The following is a 6,000-nucleotide window of genomic DNA, read 5'->3' on the forward strand; positions in this document are numbered from 1 at the left end:
AAAACGCTAAAAAGAAAGAAAAAAAAGAGGAAACATAAACTAAGGAGAAAAAAGAAAGAAGAAAGGAAGATAAAATACTAAAAAGAAAGAAGAAAATGAAGAAAAAAGAAAGAAGAAGAAACTAAAGAAGAAAAAAAGAAATAAGAAAGGAAGAAAAAAAATCAAATGTTGGTACTACTATTTAATTGAAATTTCCAAAAAATATCCTACATAACAAAAGAATCACATATTTGTTATATCCATGGTTTTTTTGTCACGGGTTCCAAAAATGACTCTGTTCCATAGTAATGGAGGCGTTTCTTTTCGCCACGAAGATTAAGAAAAATTGTGTCAGGTGAGTTAAGTAAAAGGAGAATAAAGTGGAAAATGAAAAAAGGTAGAGAGATGAAGAGAAAAAAAAAGTACTTCCTTCATTTCATAGTAATTGAGACATTTCTTTTCGGCACGGAGATTAAGAAAAATTGTGTTAGGTGAGTTAAGTAAAGAGAGAATAAAGTGGAAAATGAAAAAGGTGGAGAAATGAAGAGAGAGAAAAGTAAGAAAGAGTAAAGTAGGTGCGGAAAAATGTGTTGACTTTTACTAAAAAAGGAAATGACTCTAATACTATGGAACGTACTAAAACGGCAAAATGACTCTATTACTATGGAACGGAGAGAGTATAAAATAAACATTAGGTACCATTTATGTGCAAAAGTGAAAAGATTTTATCCAAATTAATTTATAGTTATGATTAATCAAATCTAATTGAAGATTATTTACTACTCACTCAGTTCATTATGATATATTGATATGCACTAAAAACATATAGTCAAATACAAAAATATCAATAATTAACCACAATAAGCATTTTTATATATTCTCTTGCTCAAGTTTATAAAATGATTTCAATATTCGAATTCTATCTTAATATGAAGTGTAAAGTAACACTACACTAACTTAACGATATTAAATATGTATTTTTACTTTGAGCACATCCTAAAAATAAACAAAGAAATCCAATAGTTACAACATTTTTTCCTTTGTCAAGCTTAATAAACAATCGAAAGAGAGAGAACATTTGGGCTTATAAACTAATTAGTTGTTGGGCCATAATTTTGCGCTTTATTAAAAGATTGGGCTGTGTTTCTGGGCAAAATAAAAATTACAGGGTACATTTTCGTCCATACACCCTTAAACGCATGCTTTAATGTAAAATTGCTACCAGGAGAGAAAAATAATAATTAAAATACTATATAGCGCATAATATAGTATATTACTACATTATTAGTGAGAAAAACTTATCATAAATAAAAATTGATTAACTTTTGTGATCAAACCAACACAGAAATATATGACTATTGATATCAGTTGTATACTACTAGAGTACTTCAACATTGCAGCTCCCATATTAATGCACCCAAACTTTCACGATTATGTGATAGTACATCCTTCTCTCTTTCTACATTTATAGAAATTTGTAAGATCTCACCCTCATTTTTTTTTCATCTTGTAAGAGAAATCCTCATCGTCGAGATTGTATCTAAAATTTCACGATTATGAGATCCTCATCTATTAGAGCATCTCCAATAGCGGCTAGCCGATTCGCGGCGCTAGCGAACTATTGCAACCGGCCAACGCACTTTCGGCGAGAAATTAGGCGAGCGCACGCCGATTTCCAGGCGCTAGCCGATGCGCTCGCCGATGCAGCCTGGCGATCGGCTAGCGATCGGCCAGCGCAATTTTTTATTATTATTTTTTTAATTTTTGAAACACTATATATTCGCGATTTTCACGTCATTTTCATTTGCACCACTTGTTTTAACGAGTTTTCTCTCTATCTAAATTTCTGTACAAGAGCAACATCGAGAGATGGACAACAACAACCAGTTTAATCCTGCGACGAGCGGGTCTCAGACTCCCACGGTACCCGTGGGGTCTGGATGGGGGCAGATGGGCGGGCAGTACAACACGTACCCTTGGCAACAGTTGATGGGATTGATGGCGGGCGGGCAGGCAATGTCGGGCGGGGGGCAGGCCAGTGGCGGGCAGGGAATGCCAGGGTGGGGAGGTACGCCGCAGATGCTGCAACAGATGATGAGGATGATGCCGGTATGGCAGGGGGGGTGCAGCCCGGTATGCAGGGGTCGTCGGGGGGGACACGGTCTATCGTCTCACTTTTGACTTATTGACGGCTTCGTCTCACACATCGACCCCGGTGGAGACGCAGTTCACTAGGGATGACCGTTTCTCTTTACAGGAGTTGGGGATCGATGTCGAGGAGGCGGACACTCCCGTTCCAACGGGGGGAGCAGAGCGGGGTCGGGCTGCGCCGAAGAAGAAGAAGAAGAAGAATAAGGGGAAGAGCAAGGTGGTCGGGGAGTCGTCGCAACCGGCTGTTGACGACACCAACACACGGAGGAAGTGGACGGACGATGAGAACGTCGCCCTGTCCAAGGCGTGGTTGTCGGTTTGCGACGATCCTCTGGTTGCGAACAACCAGAGGATCGTCAATATGTGGGCTAAGATTAGAGCAGCCTGCAAGAGGAACTGCCCGCATAGAAAGGACTTTACCGGAGAGAAGTGCCGAAAGGCGTGGGAACGCATCAGGGCCGCGGTTGGCCGATTTTCGGGCTTGTAAGCCAACGCCCTCCGGATGCAGACTAGTGGCCAGACTGAGGAGGACTGCCGGAGGATAGCGGAGAGTTTGTTCCCCAAGCCGGGGGTTTATAAGGAGTTCACCTACTGGAACTGCTATCTGGCGCTGAAGGACTTCGAGAAGTTCCGGGCGGGGGTCGCAGCTGGGTGGCCGAAGAAGCAGAAGCTGAACTATTCTGGCGATTACAACGGCAGCAGCGGCGGTTCCCACGACCTCCCCCCGGATGCTGAGGAGTTTCTGTCCCCTCCATCGTTTGCTCGCCGCACTCTCCCGGTTGGCCAAAAGCAGGCGCAACGGGCAGCGAGGGGATCCTCCCCCCCTATCGCCCCAGGAGGTCCAGTCGGCAACCCCCCCACCCGCGCTCACCTTCTTCTCGCGTCAAAAAACGCGGGAGCAGATGTACACGGTCTTCCAAGATTGGAAGGCCGCAACTGACCCCAAGGAGAAGAGGTTTCTTCACTCGATGCTCGAGAGCATGCGAGTCGATTTGGATGCCGCGATGGCACAGTTGGGGGGCTAAGACGCGGGCTCAGACGTGGAGGTCCCGGGTGGCAGCGGCGACGACGACGAGGAGTAGAGAGAGACGGGGCTCGTGTGTGGAAGCCCTTTTTTTGTATTGATTATGTAATTTTTTTTTCTTTAATGTGATTTTTTTTAATCAATGTACCTTTTTTTTTATTTAAAGGAAATTAATAAATTTTCCCGTATATGTCTTGTAAATTTTAATTCCGTAATTTGTCACAAATTTAATTCCGTAAATTGAATTATTTTTATTGCGGCTAGCCTATTTGCTTAAAATGATGATGTGGCAGGTGGAATTTTAGTGCTGATGACGTGGCAGGGAGAGAGAGTGGCTAGCCTGTGGCACCTGAAGCTCCTGATTTCTTTTTGTTTAGACTGCGTGCACAGTAAGGAATAACAAGACTCCTAGGTCCAGTGAATCCACTAGATCACAAGGCCTAGGAACTCACGGATCGTTGGAAGATCTCGGTCGTCGGACACACAGAATACCACTTCAAAAACCCTCAACCACGTATACTAAAATTTAGCACATGGAAGTAGGGATCGATCCCACAGAGACGGATGCGAAATGAACATGCTCAAGGATTCGGAAACTATTTTTGGGTTGGCTGCTGCCACGCATTTTTGGGTTGAGGAAACTAAACTAAATTTGGAATTTAAATCTGCTACTCTAACAGCTAGATCTAGGCAAAACGGAAATCATGCATGTAAACTGGAAACCGAGACAATCACTAGATCTAAGATACCATTCTAAATTACCTAGACCTGGGAAATAAACTGACTGTGGGGACCATGGATGAAAAAGCAGAGTACGAACGAAAAGCTGGAAAAACAACTAACTAAAGTACTAACTAACAGCGACATCATCTTCTTCAAAGCAAATTGCATAAAAACTCAGTAGAAACAGAGATGAAACGTAATCGGAAAACGAAGCAGACTGGATTTAAGTAATTTAGCGAATAACAATTAAAAACTAAACAGATCTACGGCTACTAGACGAAGTAAGATAGAAAGTATATAGAAAACTCAAAATCCATGCACAACTTGAATCCCCTGTTCAGATTTAACCTCGGTATGGAATGGTTTTGCTCGCTTCACTGCATTTGTGGAACTCCCAGCCTGGGTTTCACCAACTTCCCTGTTTCCTTCCTTGTTTACTAACTCAGGTTCTGGATCTAGGAAAAATGGGTCACTTGGTCGAGGCAGAGATCCCCCTAAATCTCCCTTCTGGAGGTCATCCTGAACAAGGACTCCTCTGGGTCTAGGGCTATCCCCTTGAAACACTTGACCTTCCTTCCCTTTACTAGCCTGTGTGGGTACCTCCTTTTCAATCTCCAGCGTCGGTCCTTCATAGCCCCGCCCGGATCTCAAGGTGATTTGACTAATGTTTGCTCGGTCTGGTGGCTTGACCGTGGCAGGAAGTTTCCCTTCGTTTCCCCGCATCTCATTCAAAGAGACTGCGATCTGGGACAGTTGCTTCGCCATCATATCCATGGCAGCTTTATGTTCCGTCTGAGCGTCTTGCAATTTGTGCACCACGTCGTTGTTGGAATGCAAGTTGTTCTGCATGAACTGTTGTGAATTCACTAGGTCGTGGACCATGTCATCCAGACTCCTTTGTGGCCTGGAGTTGAATTGATTAAAATTTGATCCTTGACCTTGGTTCTGCCCTTGGTTCTGCCGATAGTTCTCTTGATTCCCTTGGTGGTTATTGTACTGGTTGCTAGACCCTTGATTCCCTTGGTGATTTGGTTGGGAATTCTGATAGTTCCCCTGGTTATTCCTCTGGTGAGGTGGCACATAAGAGCTCCCTAGATTGTTCTGATTCCTATTTCCCCAATTAGTATGGTCCTGATTCCTGTACCCCAGTTGCAATTGCCCCTCTTGACCTTTTCCTGACCAGTTGGACTGCCTCTCTGGAAGGTGTGCATAATTCGTGAGCTGCAGTGGGGTGGCTGACCTTGATCATTGTCAGTCCATCTACAATTGGGGTGAGTCCTCCATGGGGCATCCCTTTGTCTTCCTTGGTTCCAACTTCCATCCGGATTCCAGCTCCCCATCGAATTTGCTTGGGCTTGGTATTTCCCTTCACAGGGCTGACCGTAATAAGGCTGAAGTTGCCTTTCCTTTGGACCAGGGGGTTTCTCATTCTCCGCTGGAGCATGAGGGTTGTACTTCTCAATTGCATTCGGCAGTGCTTTCTCCAATTTATCTATCATGTCTTCCACCTTCTTGTCATCTTGTTCCGTTACTGCATTGGCTGACCCCCTTCTCAATATGCTCCGCGGGTTATCATAGGCCTTCTTTGCCTCGATCAATCTTCCCAAGGTTTCTCTGGCTTCACTTGCTTTATTTTTGGTAAAATTTCCCCCGCTTGAGGAATTCATCAAGTCCTTTGACTCAGGGTTTGCACCTTCGTAAAACAGATAGTAAGTCTCCGCTTCAATCATCCTATGATTCGGACAAGCATCCCACAGTCCCCTTAAATCGGGACCAATAAGAGCTCAAAGACTCATCATATTCTTGCTTGCACTCCTGAATCTCCTTCTTCAAGGCATTCGTCTTGTTAGACGGGAAAAAATAATCCAAAAACTCCAGCTTGAAATCCTTCCATGTGTTAATCGAGTCTGGTGAGAGCCTCAACAGCCAAGTATTAGCCTCCCCCTTGAGGGCAAACGGAACTGCACGTAAACGGTAGTCCTCCTCAGTCGCCTCGTTGGGACGCTTTTGAATGCTACACAGCTTACTAAACTCATTCAAGAATTCGTAAGGACATTCGTTCCTTCGTCCAGAGAATGTGGGCAAAACTCCGAGCACATTTGTCTTGATATTAATAGACCTCC

The sequence above is a fragment of the Salvia hispanica genome, chromosome 5, assembly GCF_029641045.1.
Source record: "Salvia hispanica isolate PSC_SH4W2 chromosome 5, Shi_PSC_v1, whole genome shotgun sequence".
Lineage (NCBI taxonomy): Eukaryota > Viridiplantae > Streptophyta > Magnoliopsida > Lamiales > Lamiaceae > Salvia > Salvia hispanica.